Raw genomic sequence first — 14,004 nt, forward strand, 5'->3', positions numbered from 1 at the left:
GATCCCTATCTACCAATGTAGGGCTTCCCCCATGACCACCATCTTGGGACTCTGCAGCAGTGGAAATACTGCGCGCAGTGGCCTGCCTGCACCTGAGAACTTCACACAGGCTCTGAAGTCAGCTGACAGCCACACACTGCACAAGCTCGTTTCTGAATTCATCCTCCACTGCCATCACTGGGCTCCCGTCACATGACCCAACAGCCAACCACTGAAAGCAGGTGTCTCCATCTTGGCCACCTTCATCACCCTATTCAGTGGGGGGCAACACCCAGTTTGGAACTCTGCTGGCCAGGTACCCAGTTTCTAAATCCCCATTTCCCCAGCAGCCGCTTCCCTGGCACAGTGACAAGCTGGTTACCTTCACCACCCTGAGGGTGGGGATACCAGCTAACAACAGATGACCCCACCTATTGGATTAGAAGGGAAGCAGGAAAGATATGTATTTCCAACCAAAACAATCCTGTTTCTTCCTTCAAGATTTTTTTCCCTCTCCCTCTCTTTTCTCCCACCCTCACATCCCCAACATATGTGAAACAAAGTACTTTGCATGAAGTAGAATTTTGAGGATGGGGACATCTGAATAGTATATTACAGCAGTGTTGTGTGTGTGTGTGTGTGTGTGTGTGTATAAATTCTTTTATCCCACCAATTTCTACTATTTTAACATTTTTAATTTTTCTCAATATATATGTGTATTTGTTTTATGTACTCTACTGTCTTCCCACTTACTTATCTACCCAAAATTACTTCCTCTCCCTTCTCCTGCTACTAGCCTTCCTCTTTAGATTTCTCTTTCACATTTGCTAAGAAAATGTTGTAGCGACAAATGAGGCAAGGCACCGAAGATAGCAGGAAGCAGTTTTATTTGGCTGCAGCCAGGTTCAGAGGGCACAGCTTTTGCTGTAATCAATCAATCCCCTGAACCCCGAGTTCAGGTAGTTTCAGAGTTTTATACCCAGCATGTAAGGGGAGGGGCTCAGAAGTTCACAGTCTGCAGAAGTTCACATAAAAGTGGCATTTTCTTTCACTGTTTTGGGCAAGTTAACCCTTCAAGGATAACACCTGAGAAGGTGAGAAATTCTTCTCCCCTTTCTTTCCTCCCCCTGCCAGTGGTTACCATGGAGCCCAGTTGGTAACTTATCTTAAAAATGTAGACATCTCTATGAAGCCCAGCTCAAAGCCAAAGGCCTTGTTTGCACATTTCTACAAAGTACTGTACAGGGTATGTTTGTGAAAAACTAGTGAGGGAGTGTCCAGCACCTGGAGTGCTGGTATCTTCTTAGCCAGTGGCCAAGTAAAACAGGGCGACACGAAAATAGGAAGTTTATCTACATTGAACTCTTTTGCAGAGACTCTTTTGCTGACAGTCCTAAAATCAGCCATGGTGAAGATTTCTGGAGAAGCCAGTTAAGACTTTTCTGTGGAGAAAGGGGTGCCACTTCAATATAAAAACTCTATATCCTCACTTCCTACCTCCTCAGCATATCATCTTTCTCCTCACCCTCAGTTCTTTGTCCACCATCAGAAACTGTAAACCCTTTTACAGACTTACTGAGTATATTATAGATAATAATTGAATTCACCATTTCTGTGCATTGTGACCAAACTTTAAATACCTTAATAGTAAGCAGCTGTTTTTAGGGTGTATGCTGTTTATATTGGGATCTGATAACATTGTCCTTCACCTCAAAGGAGAAGCATTGGATCCCAACAGGGGCACTATAAGCCTATAGGGTAAAAATGGTAACAACTCAGATCCACAGTGCTAGAAGGGAAGACACACAAGCAATATAAAAAGATAAGGGAAGAAAGTGCCCCAAACATTACAAGATACTACATTATTAGAATCCATGGCAAGCACAGCACAAAAAATTACAAAGAAGGAGTTCAGGATATACATGATTGAAATGTTCTGTGAATTAAAGGATGATATAAGAGAGCAAACACAGGCAGCAAAAGATTATTTTGACAAAGAACTACATAAACAAATACATAAAGCAAAAGATTACTTCAATAGAGAGATAGAGGCTCTAAAATAAACCAAACAGAAATCCTTGAAATGAAAGAAACAATAAAACAGATTAAAAGCTCAGTTGAAAACATCACCAATAGATTAGACCACTTAGAAGACAGGACGTCAGACAATGAAAGCAAAATATATAATCTTGAAAAAAAACGTAGACAACACAGTGAAAATGGTAAGAAACCATGAGCAGAACATTCAAGAAATATGGGATAACATAAAAAGACCAAGTTTAAGAATTATTGGAGTAGAGGAAGTTAGAGAGTTCCAAACCAAAGGAATAAGCAATTTATTCGATGAAATAATATCAGAAATTTTTACAAACATGAAGAATGAATTGGAAAACCAAATTCAGGAGGCATACAGGATGCCAAATGTACAAAGTCACAACAGATACACACCAAGGCAGATTATAAGAAAATGCCTAACATACAGAATAAGGAGAGAAATATTAAATCCACAAGAGAAAGGAATCCGATTACATATAGGGGGAAACTAACTACATTATGTGCAGATTTTTCAACCCAGACCCTGAAAGCTAGAAGATCCTGGAACAACATATATCAAGCTCTGAAAGAAAATGGATGCCAATAAAGTATCTTATATCCACAAAAATTAAGCTTTAGATTTGATGATGAAATAAAAACCTTCAATGATAAACAAAAGTTAAAAGAATTTATAACTCAAAAGCCTGCACTATAAAACATCCTTGACAAAATATTCCATGAAGAGGAATTGAAAAACAACAAGGAAAATCAGCAAAGGGAGGTATTCACTAAAAAAATAAATAAATCAAAGGGGAAATAAGCCAAAGTTAATCAAAAGGGATAATGAAGGACATTTCATATTTCTTAAGAAAATCATTCATCAACAAGACATAACAATAATAAATTTATATGCCCCAAACAATGGAGCATCTATGTTCATCAAATAAACTCTTCTCAAATTCACGAGTCAAATAGACCACAACACAATAATTCTGGGTGACCTTAACACACCTATTCCACCACTGGATAGATCATTCAAGCAAAAGTTGAACAAAGAATCTATAGAATTTAATAATACAATCAATAACTTAACTTAACTGACATATATAGAACATTTCATCCTTTAATGAATGAATACACTTTCTTCTAAGCAGCACATGGATCCTTCACTAAAATAGACCATATATTATGCCACAAAGCAACTCTTAGCAAATACAAAAAGTAGAGATACTACCCTGCATTCTATCAGATCATAATGGAATAAAATTAGAAATTAATGACAAAATAAAAAATAAAATCTACTCCAACACCTGGAGATTAAATAATATGCTACTGAATGAACAAAGGGTTGCAAAAGACATCAAGAATGAGATTAAAAAATTCTTAGAGGTAAATGAGAAAACAGATACAACATATCAAAATCTCTGGGACACTATAAAGGCAGTATTAAGAGGAAAGTTCATCGGATTGAGTTCATTCCTTAAAAGAAGACAAAGTTGAAAAATAAATGACTATATCTCAAAGGCCCAGAAAAAGAAGAACATATCAATACCAAAAGCAGTAGAAGATAGGAAATAACTAAAATCAGAGCTGAAATCAATAAAATTGAAACAAAAGAAACAATTGAAAAAATTGACAGAACAAAAAGTTAGTTCTTTGGAAAAAATAAATAAAATTGACAGACCCTTAGCCATGCTAATGAAGAGAAGGAGAGAGAAAACTCAAATTACTAACATATGTGATGCAAAAGTAAATATCACAACAGACACTACAGAAATACAGAAGATAATTAGAAATCATTTTGAAAACTTGTACTCCAATAAAATAGAAAATATCAAAGGCATTGACAAATTTCTAGAATAATATGATTTGCCTAAATTGAATCAGGATGATATACAAAATTTAAACAGATCAATTTCAAGTTATGAAATAAAAGAAGCCTACCAACCAAGAAAAGCCCAGGACCAGATGGACACCCCAGCCAAGTTCTACAAGACCTTTAAAGAAGAACTAATACCAATACTCTTCAATTTATTTCAGGAAATAGAAAAAGAGGCAGCACTTCCAAACTCATTCTATAAGGACAATATCACCCTGATTCCAAAACCAGGCAAAGACACATCAAAAAAAGAAAAGTTCAGACCAATATCTCTCATGAACATAGATGCAAAAATTCTCAATAAAATTCTGGCAAATTGAATATAAAAGCATATCAAAAAGATCATGCACCACAATCAAGTGGAATTCATCCCAAGGATACAAGTTTGTTTCAATATACAGAAATCAATAAATGTAATTCATCACATTGATAGACTTAAAGATAAGAACCATATGATAATCTCAATTGTTGCAGAAAAAGCATTTGACAAAATACAACACCCCTTTATGTTAAAAACACTTGGAAAAACTAGGGATAACAGGAACATATCTCAACATCATAAAGGCTATCTATGCTAAGCCACAGGCCAACATCAGTCTAAATGGAGAAAAACTGAAGGCATTCCCTCTAAAAACTGGAACAAAACAGGATGCCCTCTTTCGCCACTTCTATTTAACATAGTTCTTGAAACATTGGCCAGAACAATCAGACTGATAAAAGAAATTTAAGAAGAACTCAAATTGGCACTATTTGCCATTGATATGATTCTATACCTAGAAGACCCAAAAAATTCCACCAGAAAACTTCTGGAACAAGTAAATGAATTCAGCAAAACAGCAGGATATAAAACAACACCCATAAATCAAAGGCATTTCTGTATATCAAAGGCAAATCCTCTAAAAGGGAAATGAGGAAAACTATACCATTTACAATAGCCTCAAAAAAATTAAAATACTTGGGAATCAACCTAACAAAAGAGCTGAAAGTCCTCTACAATGAAAATTACAGAATGCTAAAGAAAGAAATTAAAGAAGACAATAGAAGATGGAAAGATCTCCCTTGTTCCTCAGTGGACAGTATTAGTATTGTCAAAATGCCATACTATCAAAAGCATTATACAAATTTAATGCAACTTCAATCAAAAAGCCAATGACATTCCTCTTAGAAATAGAAAAAGCAGTCATGAAATTCATCTGGAAAAATAAGAGATCCAGAATAGCTAAAGCAATTCTTAGCAAGAAGAGTGAAGCAGAAGGCATCACTATACCAGACTTTAAACTATACTATAGAGCAATAGTAACAAAAACAGCATGGTATTGGCACCAAAATAGACTGGTAGACCAATGGTACAGATTAGATGACACAGAGACTAGCCCACATAATTACAATTATCTTATATTAGACAAAGGCATCAAAAACATACATTGGAGAAAAAATAGCTTCTTCAACAAATGGTACTGGGAAAACTGGAAATCCATATGCAACAAAATGAAATTAAACCCCCATCTCTCACCATGCACAAAACTCAACTCAATGTGGATAAAGGACAAAGGAATTAAACCAGAGATACTGTGTCTATTAAAAGAAAAAGTAGGCCCAAATCTCCATCATATCCGATTAGGCCCCTATTTTCTTAACAAGACTTCTAAATAGCACAAGAATTAAAATCAGAATCAATAAATGGGATGGATTCAAACTAAAAAGCTTCTTCTCAGCAAAAGAAAAAAATCAGTGAGGTGAATAGAGAGCCTACAGCTTGGGAGCAAATTTTTATCACAAACACACATCAGAGCACTGATCTCTAGGATATATAAAGAACTCAAAAAGCTAAACTCAAAAAAACAGATAACCCAATCAATAAATGAGCCAAGGACCAGAACAGACTCTTCTCAGAAGGTGATATACAATCAATCAACAAATATATGAAAAGATGTTCAACATCTCTAGCAATTAGAGAAATGCAAATCAAAACTAAGATTTCATCTCATTCCAGTCAGAATGGCAGCTATTAAGAACACAAACAACAACAAGTGTTGGTGAGGATGTGGAGTAAAGGGCACACTCATTGCTGGTGGGACTGCAAAATGGCACAGCCAATATAGAAAGCAGTATGGAAATTCCTTGGAAAACTGGGAATGGAACCATTTTTTTCACCCAACTATCCCACTCCTTGGTCTATATACAAAGGACTTAAAAACAGCATACTACAGGGACACAGCCACATCAAAGATTATTGCAGCAGAATTCATAATAGCTAAATTGTGGAACCAACCTAGATACCCTTTAGTAGATGAATGAATAAAGAAAATGTGGTATATATACACAATGGAATATTACTCCGCAATGAAAGAGAATAAAATCATGGTATTTCCAGGTAAATGGATAAAGCTGGCGAATATAATACTAAGTGAAGTTAGCCAATCCCCCAAAAAACAAATTTTGAATGTTTTCTCTAATATGAGGAGGCTGATTCATAGTGGGGTTGGGAGGGGGAGCATGGGAAGATTAGTCAAACTGTAGATAGGGCAAAGGTGAAGGAGGGGGAGGAAGGGGGCAAGGGAGTGAAAAAAATTGGTGGAATGAGATGGACATCATTATCCTAAGTACATGTATGAAGAAGACACAAATGGTGTGAATATACTCTGTATACAAGCAGAGAGATGAAAATTGTGCTCTATATATGTAACATGCATTGTAAAGCATTCTGCCATCATATATAACAAATTAGAACAAAAAAATTTTAAAAAGGAGAGAGATTAAATGAGTGGTGATTGAAGGCTGGCAGGGTGTGGCTGGCGGAGGTGGGTCATTGGGGGCGTGGCTTTAGGGATATAGTTTGTCTTTGTTGAGCAGAGTTTTCTCTCTTTGCTTCCTGGTGTGATGTCTTGAGCTGCTTCCCTCCACCACAGTCTTTCACCATGGTGTTCTGCCACACCTTGAGCCCTGGAGAATGGAGCCAGCTGTCTATGGACTGAGACCTCTGAAACCATGAACCCCCAAATAAACTTTTCCTCCTCTAAAATTGTTCTTGACAGGTCTCTTGATCACAGCTGTGAAAAAGCTGACTGAAACAGATTGGGATGAAAGTCTCAACCCACTAATCATTTTTCCAACTTTTTTTCATCCATCCCTGTCCTAAAGCTATCTAGGGCCTCCTGCCATCAATCACTTAGTATTACAAAGACACTGTTATAATCTGGAGATTCCAAGAGCTTTTTGAGCATGTGCCAGGAGCCAGAGATAAAAAACAAATGTTTACTTTTTAAATTTAATCACAAGTGCTGTAGGAACTAAACTATCAGGGCAATAATAACAAGAGCAACCCATGCTTAAAACACATGAACATCACAATATTAAAACTGACACATAGAATGGGCAGTAAGAATGAGTGTTAGAATGCTCTCAGCTATGGATCAACTAACTTTGAAGTCCATGTTTTCTTCAAATTTTCCCTAATATTAACTAATAAATTTCCTTATTTTTGAAATCAAATGTATCCACTTAATAAGTACAATGGCATTGCAGCTCCTATTGACTTGACCTGTGTCACAGGACTGGTCATAAGTTACCTTCAAACACCTGGCGTGTGCACACTGCACTTTCAACTGACTTTCCACTTGCCTATAGCATTACCTTAAAATTCAAAAGGTGACAATACTTTGCATGCCATGCCTTTAAAAGTGGTCTCATAAAACCCATACACTTTGTCATAAAATTATAGTGGATTTTATGATTTACAGTGCCTATTAGTTCTTACTGGTAAGAAAATTATATGTGCAAAAATATTAATAAGCATGAATAGCTATTTTAGCTGTGATGTATATATAACTTTGAAATTATATGTCTCTTTTAGAAAAGGAAATGTTGTTGGTATCTCATTTTTGTGGCAGATGTAGATATATCGTCTATGTAGGATTTGGCCTCAATCTGCCTATAAAAGGAGAAAAAGAGTTCATAAGAAATGAATATATTGTGATGTTAATGTTAAGCTATTTATAGATAGAAATGCTGAACTACATCTTTCTTAGATTTAATGAAGCATGAAGGACTTACACAAACATTACACTCTCATTTATCACTCCTTTGTATCTGCTGTATCAAGAGACCCTTGGGATCTCCCTAAATGTCCTCAGTTGAATTGACAGTTAATCCTGGGCATGGGGCAGGGTGTAGGTTAAAAGATGCCTTGTGCTCAGGGGTGCCTTGTGCTTAGGAGAAAGACAGAAAGAACTTTTTCTAAATAGAGGGAATTCTGAGGGCTTAGATATTTATGTTAACATCATTTAGCATGCCAGGCTCCCCAATGTGAGCTCTCATTTTCATCCATATATTTGTTCCATCAATAAACAAAAGTGTGGGATCTATTCCAGTACTGCTAAGAGGTTCAATCACTTTTGCCTAACTTTGAGGCAAGAACCTTATATCATCACACACACTATTCAGGGTCTAACAGGGTACTTGACACTTGCCCTTGTCATATGATAAGATGAACATGCTAAGAAATAATGGGTTTGCTGACAAGAGGCAGTCTTATTTTAAATGCAGATCCGTTGTACACAATAATCATGTTCCATTTCTGAAAGAGTTAAAATTTATACTTGAAAACAATAGAGAGAAACTTGAATTTGAGGACAGTGAATTCCATCATGCATGAGAATGTGTGAAAATGGCCAGGAACAGGGATCCATCTCTTCTCAAACTTGGGGAAGAAGAAACAAACATGTAACTACGTGAATGGTTCCAACTTCAAAAACTGTCCTGTGCCAACACTGAGGGCATGGGGACAAGTAAGAGAACCCCTGTCTGAGGGGACCTATGGAAGGCAGTTCATGGCAACATGCACAGTTCTCAAGAAGTAGAGATGAAGACCCAGGGAAGTAACAGGGATGGTTGGGGCCCCCAAGATTCAACATCATAAGTGAAAGCCTGAGATGGGGATCTTCTGAGTTTAAGGGAACTGCAGTGATATGAGTAAATAAGTGTTTCTCCTCCCTTAGATGTTTTGGTAAACTAGAAGTCCATTCACAACTTTTGAACGTAATAACTTAGAAAACTAGGGTATGAGAGAAATAGTCACTTATTGCTTTTTGCCCAGCAGGAAGAATTCAATTTGATTGCCAATTATTTTCTCAAATTGACCATATACAGTCTTCTTCATCTGCCCATTACAGAAAATTGGGGCAAAGGATAATTACCACTGTGTACCCAAAAGCAAAAAAACAGGCGGAAAAAGCACTCTGAGCAGCAGAACCCTCGTGACCCCAGAATCCATTAGCACTCTCTCTCCTGAAAGACTGGTCACTAATGCCTGCATTCTTTTCAACAGATCTAATTTGGTTAAAATATCATCAAAATATCTAACATGTTTCTGGCTCATCTAGACTTTTAAAAGACAGGAAATATGGTTAAATCCAGAGGTTTGAATCTTTTTTAAATTTCCCTTTGAAAACGTAAGGTCCCTTTGTTCCTTCGGTAACAACTGGAGGTGGCTCCATAGTTCACAGCCCCATATCTCTCTCTGCTGCCCTCCACAAGCTCATCCATTCCATGCTGGTGCCTCCAGAGACTCGGGATCTCTGATTGGCTCCTCACTGCCAAGAATGCCCTTCCCTCAGGAAGGCTCAGTTCTTAGTGTCCTCAAGCCATCTTCTTTCCAAACCAGACTGTTTACTATTAGGGGGTGGGGGAGGGTGCAGCTGGGCTGCAGTCATCCATCAGTATCCACAAGGATTGCTTTCAGGACCATGACTACCTGCGTGTACTAAAATCTGCTCATGATCAAGTCCCTTATATAAAGATGGTAGATTATGTGCATCTTCCTGTATCCTTTCAATCATCTCTAGATGACTTATAATACCTAATATAATGTAAATGCTGTGCAAGTAGTTGCCATTCTGTGTTGTTTAGGGACTAATGATAAGAAAAAAAGTCTGCATATGTTCAGTATACACACAATTTTTCTTTTCCCAAAATGTTTCCCACTGTTGGTTGAATCTGCAGACACAGAACCCATGGACATGGAAGATCAACTCTACTTCCCATGGACTGAGAATATTAGATCCCTGTTTCTGATAGGATGCAAGTTCTTCCTCCCCCAAGGAAAACTTTCTCCTGAATTTGCTCATTGATGCATGCTAAGCACCTAAAACTGCCTGCCACATAGGAGGTATTCACTAAATATGTACTGAATGGTTTTAAATTCATTAATAATGAAACTATTCATAAAACTGAATATCTCCATTTTAAATCATCACATTTTTATGAGCCTTTAACTTAGCTTAAGTACTGACTTACTTAAAATTATGTAAATTATTACATATTAAAGTATACTAATAAAGTTTTTTTTTAATTTTTATTTTTTATTAGTTGCTCGAGACAATACAGTGATCTTGACATATCATACATTTGATTCAAATGGGGTATGAATTCTCATTTTTCCACATGTACAGATTGCAGGATCACATTGGTTATACAGCCACGTATATAGTATATACCTACAGCAATACTAGTGTCTGTTGTATTCTGCTGCCCTCCCTATCCCACCTCCCCTCCCCTCCCCTCCCATCATCTCTCTCTACCCAATCTACTGTGACACATTTCTCTCTCTCTTTTTTTCCTTCCCCCTCACACCATCATATATGTATTTTGTATAAGGATGAGGGTCTCCTTCCATCTTCCGTGCAATTCCCCTTCTCCCTCCCACCTCTCTTCCCTGTTTAGTAGTAATTTTCTTCTCATGCTCTTCCTTCCTACTCTGTTTTGAATCACCTCCCTTATATCAGAGAAGACATTCGGCTTTTGTTTTTTAGGGATTGGTTAACTTCACTTAGCATAATCTGCTCTAATGCCATCCATTTCCCTGCAAATGCCATGATTTTGTTATTTTTTTTAGTGCTGAGTAATATTCCATTGTGTATAAATGCCACATTTTTTTTTTATCCATTCATCTATCGAAGGGCATCTAGGTTGGTTCCACAGTCTAGCTATTGTGAATTGTGCTGCTATGAACATTGATGTAGCTGTGTCCCTTGTAGTATGCTCTTTTTAGGTCTAATAAAGTTTTAAATGTACGTATCATATCAATAAAATGTTAAATTAACCATTTTTAATTAATTTGTTAAAATTTGCACTTCAGAAGAATTTATTTCTGCTTCTTGCAATGGCAGATTATAAGGTTTCTGAAGAACTCTTTCCTGAGGAACAATGTAAAAGATGGAAAAAACATTTCTGTTGAAAACCATTAGAAAACAAAAATTCAAGAGACCTGAATCCCCAAAGAAGGGGGAGGTATACAGGGTGAGGCCAGGACTTCCTTGTACTTTTACCATAATTCATTTGTAGATTCTAAATTGGAATCTGAAAAGCAGGACCAGGAAGTGGAAGAGAATGGCTGAGAGGCAGAGAAGCAGAGTGGAGTTTTCAGGGCCTCATGGGAGATTTAAAAGGGGGGCTAGGAAGGTAAAAAGCAGGTCTATCTGTTGAAAGCATTCTTACATAAGAACTTATTACATAACAGTAGCTAAACCATCTCCTCTTCCCGGTTATCTTCCAATTAGCAGATCCCGCCAGCATAATTATGTGGACGTCTGGTTGGGATAGAGAAATAATGACTTCAGGTGTCCCCAAGGAAAACAGGGAGCAAGTTCCCACATGCTGTGAAATCTTCCCCAGAAGGAATTTCCTTATCGGTTAAAGATACAGAAAATATATTTATATATTTAATCATAAAATATTGAAAACTTTCTCCTGAATTCAGAAAAGAGATAGGAATGCCTTGTCCTGACCAGTCACCCATAGGAGAAATGGAATAAGAAAATAACATTGGCAAGAAAGAAACTTTTAAAATGCCATCATTTGTAAGCATATTTATGTAGAAAATCCAAGAGTTCATTCAGATACATTATCAGAATTATTTATTAAATCTAGCAAAGTTGCCATATAAAAGGTCAACAAAAAAAATCAATTACTTTTCTTCACATCAGTAATAATTAGAAGAGGAAAGTTTGGAAGGATAATATTTGCAATAACTTCAAAGAACACCAAATTATTAGAAATAAATTTCATGAAAGGTATGTGTGTTAGTCAGCTTTCTGTCCCTGTGACAAAATACATGGCATAAACAACTTAAAAAGTGAAAAGATTTTTGTCTGTCTTACATGTTCAGATGGTTTCTGGGCCTGTAGTGAGGCAGTACATCATGGCAGAAGGGCCTGATGGAGGAAAGCTACTCACTTACTCCATGGTAGTCAGAATGCAGAGAGATAGAGAAACCAGAAACAAAATATACCCTTTAAGGGGACCTCCCCACCACCACCACCTGCTTCCTCCAACTACACCCACCTCCTAGTTTTCACCACCTCCCAATAGCACCACCAGCTAGTGATAAAGCCTTCAACACATGAGCCTTTGGGGAACACTCCAGACCCAGACTATAATGAAATGTAAGACCTCTCCACAAAAAACCTTACCAGTCATTACTCAGAAAAATTAAAGAAAGCCTAAATAAAGGAAGCAATATATAATGCTCATGCACTCAATTCTTCCTAAATTTATTTGTAATTTCAATAGAATTCCAATCAAAATCACAGCAGGTATTTTTGTGGAAATTAATAAAGAATATTTAAAATTTATATATGACATTTATTTATGAAAATGTAAAAGGCAAATAAATAATCAAGACAACCTTGAGAAAGAAGGATTCTTCAGCAAATCAGGAATCATTATAAAGCTACAATAATTAAAACAAGGATATTCTATGATAGAAACATATATCAATAACAAAATGGTTCAGAAATAGAAAAGACAGTCTTTTTAAGAAAAAGTCAACCAAACACTAGTGAAATTTTAAAAAGTTACCTTGACTCCTACTCACACCATATACATAAACAATTCTGGGTGGATCATGCCACTAAACACAAAAGGTAAAAAGAAAAAAAAACCAGTATCTATAAGATATTGAGAAACTATGTTTTTGATTTCTTACTAAGAAAAAAATTCACAAATTGGATTGCATTATAATTAGGAACTTGTGTTATATTCAAATATGTCTTTAAAAGATTAACAAGGCAATCATAGAGCAGACAAGATAAACCATGTATCAAGAGAGGACTTGGATGCAGAGCACTTAGAGAAGTTCTGCAAGTTAGAACAGAAAAGACAATAATAGGAGAACGGACAAAAGGCTTGAACAGACACTTTACAGAAGAGGATATGCTCAACATCATTAGTCATCAGGAAAATGCAAATTAAAACCACGGTGAAGAATCATTACCCATCCACCAGAATGTCAGGAAGTCTGTTAACAAAACACTAACAACACCACACGGCCCTGAGGATGCAGAACAAGTGGAATCTCATATTCTGCCAATGGGATTGTGTAGTGTGGGAGTTGAATGAATCACAAGATCACTCTCTTTTTTAGTCTTTTCCTTAAAGGGGGGGTGCAGGATAGCAAGTCTAAGGAATTACCCTTTATATCTATTTCTAGGATTTACTATCTCTTGTCCCTTATGGCAATGGCATCTAAACCTGAAAGAGCAACTTGAAGTAGACAGGGGAAGGTGGAAGAGGTTCTGTGCATTGAAAATGCTGGGGACCTTGCTTTATTCCATATCTGCCACTGATTCCACCTGAGACATGCTCTTTTGTTTCTGTGCCTTAATGCAGAATAGAGACACACACTTCTTAACTTTTCTTCCAGATCTGTATGACGATCAGATGTTGAGCCCTGTTGACTTAATATTTAAAACTGAACCTTTTGTATAGATGTATGGTATGCGTAGAGAAAATAATACATGGCTTGATGAATTTTCACAAACATCTCACTACCCAGAAGCCCAGTTTCCTCTATCAGGCCTTCTGGAAGCCACTGACTTCCTAACACCATGGATTCATTTCCTCTGTTTGAACTTCTCCTGAGTGGAAGGATACCCTTTGATTTTTGTATTCATGAGACTCATTGACAGAAATGGCACAGGACCCTGTGCAGCCCGCTCATCCTACCGGTGTGGGGATGGGCAGTGCCTAAGGATTATCTCCAAGCTTAAATTGCTCCTTGGAGAGGCAGCGATAATATGACTGTACATGGATCAGCACACCTCTCCTCTCACAGA

Source organism: Marmota marmota, unplaced genomic scaffold (assembly GCF_001458135.2).
Source record: "Marmota marmota marmota unplaced genomic scaffold, marMar, whole genome shotgun sequence".
Taxonomy (NCBI): domain Eukaryota; kingdom Metazoa; phylum Chordata; class Mammalia; order Rodentia; family Sciuridae; genus Marmota; species Marmota marmota.